At 49.1% G+C, this 17792-nt stretch overlaps 2 protein-coding genes and 1 non-coding gene across 6 annotated transcripts in view; 2 read left to right on the forward strand and 1 right to left on the reverse strand.

Moving 5' to 3' along the window:
* Positions 1-17792, forward strand: part of LOC119374803 (uncharacterized) — a 122248-nt gene that overhangs the window by 50963 nt on the left and 53493 nt on the right. The window lies entirely within an intron of this gene.
* Positions 1-17792, forward strand: part of LOC119375512 (ubiquitin thioesterase OTUB1-like) — a 60882-nt gene that overhangs the window by 22589 nt on the left and 20501 nt on the right.
* Positions 10749-10821, reverse strand: Trnar-acg (transfer RNA arginine (anticodon ACG)). The gene has a single exon. It is a non-coding gene; the product is annotated as a tRNA-Arg (tRNA).

Genomic DNA, 17792 nt, shown 5'->3' on the forward strand with positions numbered 1-17792 from the left:
TTCCCACGTAAATGAAATGAGGCTCCTAGAAAATACATGGGGGTTGGCCGGGGGGCCGATCACGGAGGCAATGCAAAATTTATGTAGTTGTGAAGCAGTGCATGCCTCATCAAATGGGAAGGTTGCCCGGCGGCGCGCGGTCCCGCATCGGCGGCTCAACACGAGTGATGCAAAAAATAATCGTCACGTGATGGTCACCATAGGACGTCATCATGGCATCACAGATCGCCAAAATATGTAGCGTCATTATGACGTCACATAAGGTGACGTCACATGATGAAATTCACACGTCCATGGTAGCTTGCATTTTGCCTCCGTGACGCTCACGGAGGCCGTGCAAAAGGAGTGTTAGGTTGCAGAACGCTTTTGGAAGGTGGGCGCGGGAGCACCAGTACTCGATGACAAGAAGAAGATGGCTTTCGCCTTCTGGTCATCTTTACGAATGCATAAGGGACCCTGTGCGTTTTTTTTTAACGTATCTAAACAATGACCGCGCATCTGCAGCCGATTTTGGGACGCTGAGCACGGGGCGACCGGGGCCCGCCGACGATAAAGAGATCGCATTGGAGGGTTCTGAGATGGCAATCGCACGTGGTCAAGGTGGCGCTTTTACCATCCTGTGGCAGATAAGCATCATTTGCCGGCGGGAAGCGCGCGCGCGCCATCGTCTCAGTGCGCGCTGTCTGCTACTCACCGAACTACGCAAGCCCAACGCAGTAATAAAAGTCTTCGTCGCGGAAGTGCTTGTTGCACACAAGGACTCGTAGCGGATGGCTACTTGCCGGTCTTAGCTTTGAGAACCCATGCTTCACGCTATTTCTTGTCCCGCGGTTACCACTGCAGGCGGACATTGGGCTCCTTTGCGTAAGCGCGCACTACGGCACCGAGCGGTAGACCCCCATGTTCGTTCGCCTTCGGAGCAGCCACTCTATTACAATGGTTTCAATTGAGTAGAAAATGAAAGGAAACTTCCGAATTTGAACAGACCGCAGCGCATGTGGGACTTGAAACTCGTTTTCAAAGCACGCGGCAGTGCGCCACAAGCAGCCGACGCGGCCGCTGAGAACACGTGATCCTGCCAAGCACGTCACGCCGACGGTTGGCGCCAGCGTTCCAGTGGGTTTTCCTACATTTACCTAGAGGAAAAGTGGCGCTGCAAGCTGTTCGACGCATGGGAATGCCGGGATATGTGAGCTTCGAACTTAGGGGCGATCCGAGATCTGTTCGTTCCGCGTTCGTTCTGCGGTGCCTACGTCACAGAAGTGAGAGGGAGGCCAGCGCTCCCGCCTAGAACCGCCGAGAGGAAGAGAACAGCCAATCGTGAAGCGGACAGCTTTCGGAAGTAGACGCGCATCCTGTGACGTCGGCACAGGGACCGTGAAGCGTTTCTCGCCTTTTAATAAATATATTACTTTACAGAAAATTATTGTTTTGCTTCTCAAGCTCAAACACTTTTTAAAACAGAACAGCTGGAGTGATGATATTTAATAATGTTAGTTTTTTTTGACGTCGTCGCTAGATGGTGTCGCGCACGCGAAAAAAAAACAAGAAAAGTAGCGGTTGACGTAGTTTCAAAATGTCGTCCGATCGCAACGTCTGCGTTGGTTCTCGGGTGTCGGATCGTCAAAAGGAGCTTCTGCTGTGCTTTTGTGAAAGAGCACCCACAGAACAGATCGCGACGCTGTCGTGCCCGCTGAGCCGTCGTTCACGAGGGAGGACCGGGACGACATGTGCAGGAGCTAGTAGCGCTTTTGAACGAAGAAGTCCCTGCGCGTAACACCAGGGCCCAGTGGCAGGCCCGATGGAGGAATGAGCGCTACTATTCGCAGCAGGGTCTTGCCAAACTCCGAGGGCAAGCAGAGGTGAGTGCGAGCCACAATTGTATTGTGGTCGGTCATCTTACACGTACCGCTTGTGCTTTACAGCGGCACCGAGGCGGGCCAGATTTCGGGATTACCGCGGCCGCGTCGTGCTTGACAGGGACGAGTGTGCGAGGCCATAGTTCGGGTGGTCTGAATCGGTAAGCACTAGGCTTAGAATATCATTGTTACTTGTATACTGCGAACAAGTGGGCTCGTTGCTTCGAGCCATTACGCGCTGTTAGTTTTACTTTTTCAAACAATATCGAGTGGATCACCCGGCCGCCGCGTTAGCCGAGGTGCTAACACGTTGCGCCGCCCAGAACAGAATGCGAAACCGCCACATTTGCGGTGTATGACGAAAGAACAGGCGCGAACTATATTTCGAAGCTCATTAGAGCACCCTACGTGTTCCAACCCATTTCTCAGACCCTCGAGTTGAGTGAGGTGCGTAGCCGGTAGGCTTGCCTCCTCCACCCCTCTCTCGAAGTCTGTGTCATAGCATGCCGCTGTGAAACATTCAAAAAAAACATTGCTATTGTCCACTTCCACTCCATACTTCTTATTGCACTCAGTGTGTCAATCAAGAAACTTCTTACTATAACAGGTGAGCCCTGTCCAGCTGCTACTGGTGTGGCTGAAGAGGATGTGGCCCAGGATCTTTCCCGTGCCCCAACTCGTAAGTTTTCGCTGATGTTTTTGATTAACTGTAGATGGTGTTACATGCTCACAGGTGATGCTCATGCGTGCAGGCATATGTTTGTGAAGAGATGACATCCGTGGGCATAAAGACAAAAGGCTGCACAAAAAAAATTTGGCAAACGGTTGCAGGAGCTAGTTCTATGCATAACTGTCAGATGGAATAACAGGTGTCCTGCCTTGCAGTTATGGTGAAATGTAGCAAAAAGGTAGCATTGCAAAAATGTTCAACATCTTGAAATGTTTCCCTATTTGTCAAATTGCTTCAAAAGTGAAACTGAAAATGTGCTATTGCTAAATATACTGTTCAAAAAGCAAGCTCGTTATATAACTTTTTTCACATAGCCATCATACACAAATGTACATGTTGCACCTGTGTACACCTGCTTGCTGTATGTTTTGCATACTGCAGCAGCTAGGGTTTCGGAAGGAGATTGTGTCAGTCCTCGCGTAACGCCGGGGCAAAACGATTGTGTGTAGCCCTGAAAAGGGCTGTTTGGTTGCTTCTCATGCAGAGGTGGTTAGAGGCGTAAGATGCGTTTGATGAGATGAGCGAAAATTAATTCCGGCACCGCTTTGGTCTGTCCAAACGAAGTGCGTTGGTTGTGCGGTGAACCAGCACCATTCATGGATGCCGTTGGGTCAGTGGATTTTCAACAGAGAGGAAATTGTGCACACACTGAAACTCTTCACGACAGAAGCTCCAGCGAAGAGTCGGTAGCAGGAAATTTATAGATGATAATGGCAACACATTTCTTGGTTTCCAGCTCATGCCGCAGCTGCGAGATGGGGGCAACCGGCAGGCCGAGGCGCTGGAGTTACTAGCCGCAAACACCAGGCGGCAGGGCCAGGCATCATTGGAAAGCTGCGCCGGTTCAACTTCTCGGTGACGCGGTCCACAAATTGCAAGAACGTTGGTACCCTCGCCCGGGCCCTCATTGCAGCGGAAGGCACCTGCACAGTGATTTGTAAAGACTAGTTGTACATATATGTAGATTTATTTTTGTTCACAATCACGAGCTTATGATACGCTGGTTTGCTTCAATGGTGCCCTGCAATTTTCTTTCAGTTAATTTTCTTTTTCTGCATATCAGAAGCACTGATGTGCTGTTTCATTGTACATAGTAAAGTGGTAGATCAATGGTAAATCGTGTCCTGCCGCTGTCCATTCTTTTTAATCTCATCGTGCGAGGTGATGCATTCAGCAGTTTGTAGTACATGTGCATAGCACAGTGTGGTTCATTTATAAATCATGTTTGCCATGTCATTTTTTAAATCTCATTATACAAAGTCATGCATTGAGCAATTTTGTAGTATATGCACATAGTGCACTGTAGTGTATCTTATGTTTAGTGTATACGTGTAGAATATTGGGCACACTGTTACGTTTTCTATCGATTTTTACACATCCTAGAAAAAAAGAAAAGCGTTTGTGAATGGTCTAGGTTGCACAACAATCTTGAAATATTGCAAGACCAAAAATTGTTGACGAATACGTGTTTCTGTGCTTAGAAGTGTTTAGATAACAGGATTGGGTAACAAACAGAAATCAATAATAAGGAAGACATATCAGCAACCAACAACTTGATTTTTTAGCGAGTTCAATTAATACCGGTTCGACTGTGCCTTGTTTTCAATGTAATACAATGGCTTTCGTGCTGCGAGACGCGTGTGTTGTTGCAGAGGAGCAGCAGGCACTTTGTAATAAACTCCATTTGTATATTATAAAGGAAGCTACTTTTATATTCTTTTGCTTGCATTAATTTAAAGGATTTTATTTATTTTGCTTTTTATGTGCATTGCTCGTGATACTTGTAATAAAAATTTCAATTCTGACACCACCCTTGTTGTTCCCTTCATTTACAAGCACGATTCTTGTTTGCACTAAAGCTACCGCATCTTGCTGTCCTGATTCAACAGCCTTTTCCGGTTACCACTTTGGCTGTGAATGGCACCATGTGCCATTCACAGTTGAGCTCTCACTTGTGCTTAGTGTGAAGCGCCATATTTACAACCTGGTCGAAGCATTTCATCAGCATGGCGTTGTGTGACAAGGGGGCATAGGTCGCAAACTCACTCATGAGTCGACTCACTCAGATTCAGATCGAGCTGTGAGTCCAAGTGAGTAATACATTGGTGAGTTCGAGTCCGGGTGAAAACATTTTAGTGAGCCTGAGTCCGAGTGAATCCGCTTGAGGAAATTTTGGTGAGTCCGAGTTCGAGTGAGCCCCAAGAGCAAAATATATTTCACGAGTGAGTCAGGGTGAGCTTCACATTTTTTGCCAACCTATTCAAGGGGGTTATTCATTGATAGGAGAACGCTGTTTCGTTGATATGTGTAGCAAACATTTGAAGTGTAGCAAAAAAAAAACAGTGACAAACACAATGAAACAAAGACAAACACGCACCACACAATGCTGCCGAGGTCTTGCAGGCGGCGGCGTACTCTGCCAGGTGCTCAAGCATGCAGGCCCTGTGGTTCTCGAACAGGTTCACTACATGGTTGCGCTGCTGCTGGCTCCCGTTGTGGTGGTGGTGGTAGCTCAGCTGCTGCTGGCACCAGTCAGCATCTTCGGGTGTCGTCATCGTTTCCTTCGGGAAACAGGCTCATGTGCCGCCAACGCAATGTCGTGCAGAGCTGCACAAGCAGCAATGATGCTTGAGCAGCTGTGCACAAGCTTACAGCGATGCACCACTCCACAACATTGCGCATGGCGGTGTGGGCCTTGTTGTAGTGGTTATCAGGGGTGCCACGAGCTGGTCGTCCGGGCACTGGTGTCAGAACCATGGTTCTAATGTCTAGCTGGAGTCTCCATGCACGAGGTCGGCAATGACAGCTGTAGTGATAACGTCTTGAATGTGGCAAGCATTTGACAGCACTTACCAAGCAAGCCGAAGTTTTGCTTTCCAGGTGCTGACGGAGAGGGCTTCCCCCGCCAATACCCACTAGTCATGGACATGACCCCAGGAAACATGGACTGACATCCAGAGGTCGCATCACATGTCTGCAGAATTCAATTCAGTCAAAATTGTACCCATAAATGACCTTGGGTACAAATGTTGGGTATTATGTTATGTAACTACATCTGTCTTCACTGCTTACTGACTGTTGGAACATAGCTATGGACAAATCATCGACAGGGTAGGACTTGTACCATAAGTTCTAACACGAGGACATTGCAGTTGTCAAAGGGTAGTCTGCATGTTTACTGCTTGGAACACCCATCTTCCAGCACCAAAGCCTTTTAACCAAATTACTGCTGTTATGTTTAAGGCAATGTATCACAAAATATCTACAACACGAAAAACTTCGACTGAAAAAAGGGTTATAAACAATGCGTATTTAATGTACATGCTTAGGGCGCGTTCCGAGGGACCGATAATAAAGTTGTATTCATCACTCCATGTATTGATCCAGTAACGTCCATCACGACAAGGAACAATAAGGACATACTACGGCACATTCTGGGAGCGCTAATCTCAACAAATACAAATCGAGAATCAAGCTTCGGGTACACATGGCGAACGAGCAACGGTAATATTATGCACTGTGCAGGCCGCTGAACCAAAGTGTACTCCGCGTCACATGATTTCATCGCTTTATCCTAAGCGAAGTGCCCTGAAACGAACCAATTCCCGTTCTGGATAGATCGAAAATACCGCTCCCGCTTATACTCAGTTGCGACAGCCTCAGTAAAGCGGAAAGTTTAAGCGATATAAATGAAACAATTCGCTACGCATACAAGGCAGAATAATACTCACGATCGTGGTGTTGAATGGTAGAGTCCCTTCCCCGACATGTAATGCGTCGTCTCAGGCCATGGGGCTTCGGGATTGCGATGAGCGTACCATCCACGCACCCGACCACAACGGGAATCTGCTCGCGAGCCGCGCGAACGCCGCCTTTGTTCGCTCTTCGCGTCTGTGGTCTCCGGAAAAGGCACCCACCGGTTTTTGCCCGCGAACGACAGTGGCGTGTTCCTGACGGACGACTGCGACAGGCCGCTGAATTCCTCGCAGGCCGACAGCTCGCTGGAAGCATCCGATCGCAAAAATCTCAGCGGCGCCAACGCCTTCCGCTCTGTTTAAATCCCACTGGTTCGTTGGCACCCGATGACGGGGCCGAGATCGTCGCACAACCAAGTACGTTTCGAGAAACGAAAGCGACGCCGGAATTCACACTCGCTCATCTCTTCCAACGCATTTCGCACCTCCTACCATTCTGCATCTGCTTCCAGAAACGCCAACGTAGCAAGGAAGCACCGTTGCAAGCGCCATTTTTCTCAAAAGCAGCTGTTGCGGCAGCCGCAACCGCCGCATCAATCGAAATACATGCCGTGGCGACGCCATTGTTCGCTCGAGAGAACGCGAGCGAACGGGCTCGCTCTCCGTTCACTTTTAGCAGACGACATGCTCGTTATGACGCGGCCATGACGTTCACCAAAAAGAAACATCAAGGTAAAAAAAAAGAAATGGCCACTCCCCTTAGAGTGGCGTGAGTTGTCCGGCTTCAGCCAATCAGCGCGCTTGTTCTCCTCCAGGAGAACGAACAAGCGGAACGAACAGATCTCCGATCGCCCCCCTTGACTCGGATTCGTATCCTTCACGTAGAGCCCAGAAACAACGAAGACGCCATGAAGACGCGTCTGGCTGCAACGGGTTCCTTGCGTCGAAATGGTTGATTTCTTACGGAAGGAGCACGTAGTGAGCTATTTGTTTTTTATTATTGCAGAAAAACGGGTTTTATTTAACATTGGAAACTTCTGCGTCGATGTATAGTTTTACGAAGCGTAAAAAGTAACCAACGACCGCTAAACTTGGAGGCAGACGACAAAGGCAGCGTTCTCTCTGCCATTGCTCGTCGTCTGTTTCTTTCTTTCGCCGTTTGGTTATGCCATCAAGGTGAGTGGACGTTTATTTTAAAATATAATACGCGTAAATGACATCCGGCTTATAAAAGTTTTGTTTTAGAGAAGCTTATTTGCGCAGTCGTATCCGCTTTGAGCCAGAAGCCTCGCACAACACCAGCCAACACAAGCCTCGCAGGCACATATACCGTCATTCCCAGCGCTCCAACGGCGGCCCTTCAGAAATTCGCATAGACGGTGGCGCCAGATTTCCCTCTAGGTATTATTGTAAGAAACTCTATGCCAATAGGCGGCCTCCACTCCAGCAAGTTTTATTTACACCTCCTTGGATGCAGTACTCAGGCAATATTTTTAAGCTGCCCTTTCGTCGTGAATTCACTGCGTATTTTGCAGCCGTCTTTGAACGAATAGCGTCACACACACACACATAATATATATATATATATATATATATATAGATAACACAGGGCCGTTTTCAATATAGCGCACGTCGATTTCTTCGGGAAAGATGTCCCTTATTCAGGTACAGTGTACTAGAAGGGGCAGTGGAACGAACTTAGCGGCCGCGCCGCATCTCCGGTGATGCTCCGAAGGGCGATCGTAGCGGCGGCGCTGTAGTCCACTTTGTACTGAAGCTGAGGAGAGCGTCTGCATTTGGCGCGCGCGCGTCGCAGCCTACGAAGCGTGTTTTGAGCGCGTTCAATGCATTACTGAGCTCTAATCGGTGTCTCAACGCCTGCTACGCGCGCCATGGTCCCACGAGTGAATATGGCAGGCGTGCCAAAATTGCGCCGAGATGTTCCCTGTTTTTTGGAGCCTACCGGCCCCCAAAGAAGGCGACAATCGGATTTTGCGCACATGCACCTAGCTGCTCACTGATTGCTGTGCGGTTTGCAAGCAACACTTCGAGCCGCGTTACACTATAAGTGACTACGAACACTGACTAGAAATAACAAACCGGCGACGAAAGCCTGCAATTCTTCTGCAGGCAGTCTCTACGATATTCAGAGCATTGATCATATATATGAGCTCCAATGCGCTCGACTGTTTCATGAGTAACCCATGGGCGTCGGCAGGATTTTGCCTTGGGGAGGGAGGGGGGGGGAGAGAGCTGGCATAGCTTGGGCAAGTGCCCCTTTTGCAACCCCCTGCCTACGCCCATGGGAGAGAAACCTGAGTACAAATAACTCTATCACAACATTATATTGGTGACAGATGAGTTCTGCAGTTTGCTCTGTTCTATGCCGACAGGCTATCTAACTGTTTCAACAGCGTATTTCCGCTGTTACTATGCATCGGTTATGCGACTCTGAGGGCTTAAAATACCAGAAAGCCGAGCTAAAGGTGCGCGTTCACATCCGAGGCACAAACTCATGCATCAGGGCTTATCACAAGCATCTTAAAATGCGAGATGTAATATAGACCGCTCGGTTATCTGCCTAAATTCACTACAACCCGTTTTCTTTCAATGGACAGCTTATACATATTGCACTTTTTCTGACTATCGACGCCATTGCAAGAACTTCTTTTTGACAATGTTTGTATTAATTTCATTGCTTCATCTGTAAAGCGTCAAATGTGAAGCCAGGAGGGGCAGTGGTGCGTCTACGCTTCGCGATAATATGTTTATATATATATATATATATTATATATATATATATATATATATATATCTATATATATATATATATATAATATATATATTATATATATATATATAATCACGCACAAATACAGACAGTAGAGTCTACACCTACCCACCCGGCGCCAATAACAATATCCATGCAACGCCCCTGAGGATGACCATTATTTGTACCGGTCGAGTTACATTTGACTTCAATACCTTTGAGCCCTCGTAATGTCGAAAAAGTCACCATTTACACAGCGCATTTGTAAAGATACGCAACGTACACACAGCTCGCCAATAATAGGACATGTTACTAACGAAAAAAGGACGTGGACGAGAAGAAGGAATACAAGACAACGCTAGAATTCCTTCTTCTCGTTCCACGTCTTTTTTCGCTCGTAAACATGTCCTATTATTCACGTTACCAACTAGCCATCGCCAACGCGCGATAAATGTTCGGCGTGCTTTCGGCAGAATATCAGCACGCAGCTTTCTGAGCACAGGTAAATCCCAATAGAGCAGCTCAGTTACTCTGAATAACTAGACGGCCGAATCACCCCCAGAAGAAAGCATTAAACAGAAGAAATCAGAATAAGGCGCACTTTCTAACTGTTCCTCTGTCTCTTTCTTCTGGCGGTCGTTCGGCGTCTAATGTACTAACTAGCCCAGCAATGAGTTCGGCTAATTCCCTGAGATCGTGAATCTTCACGGTCGGTATCAGCCCGTTTCCATTTTATATTTTGCGTACCTTCCACCAGTCGCTTTGGCTACGAGAACTAATTTGTAGTGTCTCTCAAAGGCATATATATGAAGCAAGCACTCCATTGAAAGCTTTTGAAGTTTCGTCCATCAAGGCTTACGACGTCAAGTCTACGCTTAATAATGATAGGCACGCAACGAAAGCCGCATCAGTAATAGTGCCGATTAGCGGGTGCCGCCGACGCGCCAGCAGTTCTTGCGCGCGGCGCCGCGCGCCTTCAGTACCGAGCGACTGCAGCGCCGCCGCTACGGTCGACGCGGAAGGAATCAGGCGGCGAGGCGCGTTCACGCCACTCGACAGTTCTAGTACACTCTAATTCAGGTAATTTATTCAGTGCCACCAGTGGACCAGTGCCGTAGTTACTGCTGTACAGTTGTTGGTTTTGTTGGAAAGATGCGCCAGTACTCGTTCGCGCGCGAAGTTTAGATGGATTGGTTTGAAGCAAGAGAACAATTGTTTGTTGATGGATTTGTTTGCTTGGAAGTACAACTGACAAGAGCAGTGTAACCCCCTACCCTTATTTCAGGCACGTTAAACTTAAGCATGAGCAACCGACACAACGCGCCAACGGCAATGTTTTGGCGCAATAAATATAACGTCACAGTTCCGCTACCGTCTCTATCCGCGGTGGCTAAATCAACGTTTTTAGAATCTAAAAACGTTGGGCTACTATTGGCTAAATGTAACTGTTGGAGGTTCCCGCCAGCTCTCCAGGCGCAAGGGTGACAACCTGGCTTCCACGTATCTAGGTAGGGATGTGGATTTTTCCGTGGGGGGGTTGGTGTTCAGCTTATGGCAAGCGGGGTGTAAGCTCAGAGAATCCGATAGGTCGTCTTCAGGACATGCGGACTCCTCCTACGTCCTCCCCCATCAATAAGGGAAAAAAATGGGCAAAAACTTCAAAAAGAAAAGGAAAAAAAAAAAATAAAGAAGCACGAGCCTGCCAGGATTCGAACCTGGAATCTTCTGATCCGTAGTCAGACGCGTTATCCGTTGCGCCACAGGCCCAGATGCGCGGCAATCGCTGCACGCGGGAATAGTGCCAGAAAATTTCTCAGTCCAAAGTGGTCAGCTTGCTCGTGTGCATGCCCTGCCTCTGGATACAATGGTCAGTGTGCTTGCATCCAGCGGCCGTGATACTTGTATCTGGCGCACAGGCGGAGGGTACGTTCGCGGGTTCTAGCAAATTCGCACATGCGAACACAAGCGCACATACAAGGGAGGGGTCGCACTTCTGCAGAAAAAAAAAAAAAAGATCCTCTACGTCCCGACTAACTATTTCACCACTTATATAAGCCCTAAATCCTCCCGGATCGGGGGCCTCGATATGAGAGCATCTAGGATTATCAGCATCTATTTTTTTGGTGTCGCGCTTTTTCGACCAAAAGTTACCATTTGAAGAGCCGCGCCGCCGCTATCGACGGGATCATTAAAAAAAAAAAAAAAAAAAACAGAGGGAAGAAATTAATAGCAACGTCAGGTATTTTATAAATCTTCCTGGCAAACCGGAGCGTCGCCAAGGGGGGGGGGGGGGAGGTTCAACCCCCCCCCCGAAATTTTTCAGTTTTGCTTGCGTATATATACACGCACACATACAAACACACACACGAACATACATAAAGTATGGTTGAACCCCCCCCCCCGAAAATTTCTGGCTACGCCCCTGCTAGCAAACCATCGCCTTCCAGCTCAAACGTGCAGAGGTAGCATTTAATGTCAGTTTAGTTCTTATCTAAACCGTATCTCGCCGTAGTTAGCGATTGGATGATGATGATAATAACGATAGCCGCGCGATTTGTGCCGGCAATGTGCTTTCGGTCGCGGTGGTCTCTAACCCCATAGCGGTTGGTTTACTGCAGTAATAAGCTGGTTACCACATCACATAGAGTTAAGAGTTAGCTCACGTTTTTTTTTTTTTTTTCGCGGTTGTTCCGTAGGGAGCTGTCGTGGTTGGCCACACGACTGTCATTCATTGTAGTGTATTCATTCCTGGCAGGGGCGTAGCCGAGGGGGGGTTCAACACCCCCCCCCCGAAAATTTTCAGTTTTGCTTGCGTATATACACACACACACAGCAAAACGCACGCACGGACATACATAAAGATAGTTGAACCCCCCCCCTCCCCGAAAAAAATTTCTGCCCTACGCCCGTGATTCCTGGAACCAGCTTCCCTCTCGGGGTTGGCTGAAGTGTTTCTCTCATTCGAAATTATCTTGGTAAATATATTCCACCACAGAAAATGGTCAGATACATACCAGAAAGAGTGATCATGTAAGAATGCTCCACAACTATCTCACAGGTAATTGTGCCTTGCAATTTTTCTTAAGCTGGCTAATCTAATTATAACTAAATATACAATAAACGAAGTGCAACAAAGACTGCGGGACTAGGTCCGGCCACAAGAAACATGCTTCATCACATTCTCAAAGAGTGCTTCGTCATGTTTTGAAACCTTAGTAAGGTTTCAAACTATGCCTACAGCTATAGCTAGCCTTGTCTGACAGAGCTACAGTCACACTGAAATTTCCACCACGGCACTAGCATGCATGTTGTGACATTTGTTTAGGTTGTAGTCTGCTTTTAGCAAATGCATTTGCATTCAACATAATGTACAAAAATTCGGCTGAAAGTACTTAACGTGATGGTACAATGAACCAGTAGACAACCCACATTAAAGAATGCAATTCCTGCAACTCAACGCTTGTAATCCTCATCCTATCTTGGCATTTGTTTTGAAGCTACAATGACGTAGGCATAGCAAGCTTTAAGTTTGCAAGAGTGCAAGCATTCTTGGCGTGTATTTGACTTTTCTAGACACTTCTACATAAACGAGACCAATGTTGGACACTAATACCATCCAATTTAGTCATGCACGTGGTGTACAATCAAACTTAGATGCAGTTATGGAGACATACACTGATTATTGTTTGATGTGGCGAGAGCCTTGCAGTTTCAGAAAACAAGTCTGAATGATAAGAAAGGCACCGAGAAGACGAACTAAATGCAACAGTTCATTTGGAATTCAGACACTGTGCCATCACACCATATAGTTATGGCCTGGCAGCCCTGGCATCATCATAGTGGCATCACACGATGTAGCCAGGCCACAACTATACGTAGGTAGCAACATAAGAAATGCCGAGGCTTCAAAATTACTGTTTAATCGAGTTGAAGCATGACGGTAGTCTATACGAAGACATGAACGCATACTTTACTAATGTGAAAATGGACTAGGTTTTTAGAAATGAAAACAAATGTGAAACATAGCTTTTTAGACATGAAACATGATGTAGGCCTGACTCAGCCTCGGGGGACAAGCGGCCCCCTTTTGTCTTTCGAGCACGGCGTAAATGTCCAATGCTTCGCCGGGAGGTATGCCGTAGCCTTCTTTCAATCCCTGAGGGTTCGACGGCGTCACGCATGTCCATGTCCACCTCTTTTCGAAGCACGTATCAACTTCAACACTGCTGAAGAAAGCCACGCTCTGTGGGAGATCTCGCATTCCCAATCTCCAGGCAAAGAAGGAGCGCGTGAACAGATTGGTCACCTGCAGCGCGAGAGTAGCCCTGTACCTGTCCTCTGAGGCAACCAAGAAGCGCACCTCATCGTGGATGCTGACGGCGAAGCGGCCTCGAATCGCAAAGTCTTCCATGAGCCACCTCATGGTGACCAGCATGAGGTGAAGGTAGTCCACCGCCGAGCTCGCACGACCAGTTGATGCGGCTGTTGAAGAAGTTCGTGTTCACGGCGGGCCGGTTCCAAGGCACGGCTGATGCAGCAACCCAGAACTGGAGTCCTTGGAACTTTTGAATTGGCGATCTCTTCGAGCTTGTTGAACATGTGCGACTCGCTCCCTCCAGACCAAACCTTGTGGGCGCCTTGGACACGTACGTTTTGTCTGCCGACGTTTTCTCCACATTCTCCACCATGCACCCTGACACCCTTCGTCTGGGCGTACATCATCTTAGCCTTGGAGGCAGCCTCCTGCGAACTCAGTCTGTGATTGAACTGCATGAAGAGGCGTTGCGCAAATGAAGCCCCGCTCCGTAAATGCGGGCGTAATTGATGATCTTGGCCTGGCTCGACTGATACCAACAGATTGCGCGATCCGGCTGTGCATATCTGTACCGGCTGCCTTGTTTCCCTGCAGGGTCATCCAACCAAAGGCCGTACAGCCGTGCATGCCTGCAAAGTGAGCATCAGCGAATATGGCAGCAATCCAGAGCTCCTGGGAGTCTACATCAGCACCACCGACCATGATAGCCCTTGGGAGCCTGAATCATGCACTTGAGCTCACTACCCACACGGTCTTTGTAAGCATTGCTGGCTGTCAACCAGGTTGTCTCGACACCTCTTCGCGTGACTGTACCAGCCGGAATGATCCGTGGCAGGATGACACCATTGTCAGTACGCTCGTCGGCTTCGACTGTTCCCGGCAGTTCATCACTGGTCGAACACACCACCATTTGTCCCATGATGCGGTCGCGGGCATTCTTCCAATACGAAATCATCTTGCTGAGTGACAACACCCTGGTTGGGCTTCTGGGTTGTCGCTAGGACTGCAAGGTTCCGTCAGTGATCTTTGGCAGAAAGTCTTTCGCAAGTGGGTTTCCAACTCTCTTGTGGGGGCCATCCTTGTGCGGGAGTCTAAAGAAGCTGCACCCTTCAATGCCGATGTCTGTATCGGCATTTTCCTCCAGTCGAGGAGAATCAGTTTTCTCTCCCAGAATTTTCTGCCACAGCTCTCTCGCCCCTTCTTCTGGAATCCGTTCTAGCTTCTGCCACATCGCATCGGTGGTCAACTATTCTCTGCAGGGCACCTCTGGTAACCGCAAACTTTCAGAAATTCTGCAAGAGGAAACTTTGGCTTTCTTGCACCTTGTTCCGCTTCTTCCTCAACAGCTGCAGAAATGCTTACCGTCCCGTCGCTCTCAACATTTGGGACCAAGTAGCCCCAACCATGCTTCTCATCGTAGTGTACTGGATAGCCGTCCCACTTCAGCCTAAGCAGTTTTGGCACAGAGCGCATTTGGGTGCTTATTAGGTAGGGCCCGGGTGCCCAATCTGGATTGTCCTCAGGTTTCGCAGGAGGCTTTGAGCAGAAGTCACGATACCAGGCAGGGTAGCCCGGCATGAATGGCTGCACCTTGTACAACAGCTTGGAAGTATCGAAGATGTGTGAACCTGCATCAACAATTCCTTTTCGGTAGGAACAGGGCTGTTATGGTCCAGGGATCCTTCCATAAGCTTTTGCGAACTGTGGCTGAATTCGGTGAAACTACTGTCTCGCAACTGGCTCCATTGCCCGCTTCGCCTCGCTTGCACGAGCTAATCGCTTTTTCGAGGATGCCTTGGTCCCCTTCGTGCTCTTTGAAGTAACCTCAGAAGCGGTGGGTGCCTTCTTGATCCTGATGCTTTGAACTGTCCAGTCAAGATCCCAGAGCCACGGGTCTTTCTTGTACGCTTCGCCGTGCAACAGACGGCAAGCACTGTTGGCAATACTCGTAAGCATCTGCTTCAGCTCCTGCTGGTAGTCCTCGTAGACGGAGTCGGCCTCCTTAAGGTAGCGCTCCCAGTTCTGGTTCACCGGAAGGTACGCTGTCGACATCTCCAACATGCCGGCAAACGACACGGGGTGCGGGAAGCGCTCGAAGTACAGCGGGAGGAGCTTGCCCAGTACCAGGTGGGTGGCGACGACGTCGTTGGCGCAGTACGTCATTAGCTCCTGGAAGTCTTCGGCGACGTCCTGGAGGGTGCCGTTGACGAATGTGTCCCTGGCCTCCTTTTTGAGTTCGCGTCCCCCGGAGTAGAGCTTGTAGACGTCGGCAAGGTTGTTGAGGGAGCTCAGGTCCTGCCAGAGTTCGACGGGAGGTCCTCGCGCGGCCGTCTCCGACGACTTGCTGGCCATGGATAGAGCCCTCTGGAAACTCGTCAGACCCGACACGCACATGTGAAGCGACAGGGTGTCCAAGAATCTCAGGCGACTTCCCTCGATCGCGTACTGCTCCCGGACGAAAGACCGGTCGAATCCGACGTTGTGGCCGACGATTACACGCGCCGGCGACTTCTCCAGGCCAGTGGTCCGCTCCAGCGGTATCAAGTCACTCAGCCTGACGCGCTCTTTCCACCTGAACCGCTCGCCGACCAGCTGCGGGCTGCACCAGGAGTACCAGCAGTCGCCCGACGCGGCAGGTCGCGAGCGTCGGAAAGTGCCCCTCCCTCATGCACACCTCGACGTCGAAGACTAGCGACGTCTCGTCGGGGTAGTCGACTGCAACGGCGTGTTTGCCGTCGTTCGAGTACTTGGTCCACCCCGGCGCGAAGCTCCAGCGCGGCGGCTGGCGTGGCAAGGGATTCGAACCGAGCACATCCGCGGCTAGCCTGTAGTCCTTGGAATACCGGCGGCCGAGCTCCAAGAAGTGCTCGTCGAGGTCGGAGCCCAGCAAAGGCGGGAGCTCAAAGTCGACTTGGGTAGTGGCGTCGTGTGTGGGCCCCACAGCTTTTGTTCTTTCAAGTGTTGCACGCTCCTCTGGACCGCTTCGCGGTCGAGCTTGTCGGAACGTCGCCGAAGACTTGACGGTGTAGCGCCCGGCGACAGCATCTGCACTCCGATGGGGTTGAAGCGGCGCGCGTTTTTTCGTCTCGAGGTCGCATTTTGTTTCCGAAATCGAGGTCGCATTTTGGCGCAAGCCTCCAACGGCAACCGTTCTGTCACGAAGACGGGGAAGACGGGCACGGATCTGCGTCAACATCGAGAGCTGTCACCACATAAGCTCGCTCACATATTTCACCAAAGCAAACAAATCCTCGTGCGAAGTTGAGCTTTCTCCGACCACGCGTGTTTTGTTTACGAGGATTCCTCGGCTCATCTGTCTAGAACTGATTAGAAACAGCCAAATGACAATACTTGACACGAAGAGTAGTGTTTAGCGGCGCCACTAGAAATTGGAGCGGTAGACGAGAGCAACAGACACCGGTTGTGTTTTTAGATCTTGAAGGCCTGCTTTAAGACAACGCGAACGTTACATTAGTACTGAAACGGCCACTTTTGTAGCGCATAGATAGCATAAACAATTGTATAAGGTTAAAAGCTAATCTCTCGCAATGCACTCCACCACTTTACGAAAGACTTGCTTGAACATTTGCGGAAAACGTTGGTTTGATGTGCCTAAACATGGCGGCCATGACGTACTTTTTCTCTTGTAGTATACTCGAAAGTATAGCCTTTGAGATTTGTAGTTTCCACTGGGAGGAAACCGCCGTTGGGTTGGAGTTTGAACCAAATAGCTTGGCTTGTACACCACCTCTTGCTCGCCGGCCGTTAAACATATTCGTTAAGTTGATCGTACAGTTGCATGTTTTCAGTATAAGTGACGTGTGCCTTTATGACACGCGTTCATTAGCGAGCGCGCCCGCTAACGAGCGGCAACAGCTGTTATCAACTGGCACTTTGAATTCATACCAATTTTATAATTGTACAAAAATACCTCGACGAAGCTCTCACGCATTCAAGCCTTCTGGCGTTAAAGCCTCGTCAATTCACCTATCCGGCAGCACTTCTTTTTTTCAAAAAAGAGCTCGCGCGCGCAAATCCGAAATGAAACGACACCAGCCGGCGCGTATGTAGCCACTCGAAAATGAATCCTTCAAACGTAAACATGGCTGACGATGTGCGGCAGGACGCACCAAAATCGCCCTCGAATAACGCGATATCGGGTACGTTGAAACTGGCCATTACCGTCTCTGTCAGTGTGTCGCTTCCCAGTTCAAATGCCCTTAGCGCTAGATGGACGCCGAACGCAGCTGCTAGCGTTTGGTCGTCCATTGTATCGGCTTTCCTAAGCCTGAATCCTTGCGCTTCCATTTGACGAGATGGATGGAGGTAGCGGGGGAGGGGAGAGTATTTGTTTGTTGTCGTTCGCTGCGAAGCGATATTTGTCTTTGATTCGGTTCTCGCACGATTGATATCCCGTGGACTC

This window comes from Rhipicephalus sanguineus, chromosome 11 (genome assembly GCF_013339695.2).
Source record: "Rhipicephalus sanguineus isolate Rsan-2018 chromosome 11, BIME_Rsan_1.4, whole genome shotgun sequence".
Classification (NCBI taxonomy): Eukaryota; Metazoa; Arthropoda; class Arachnida; order Ixodida; family Ixodidae; genus Rhipicephalus; species Rhipicephalus sanguineus.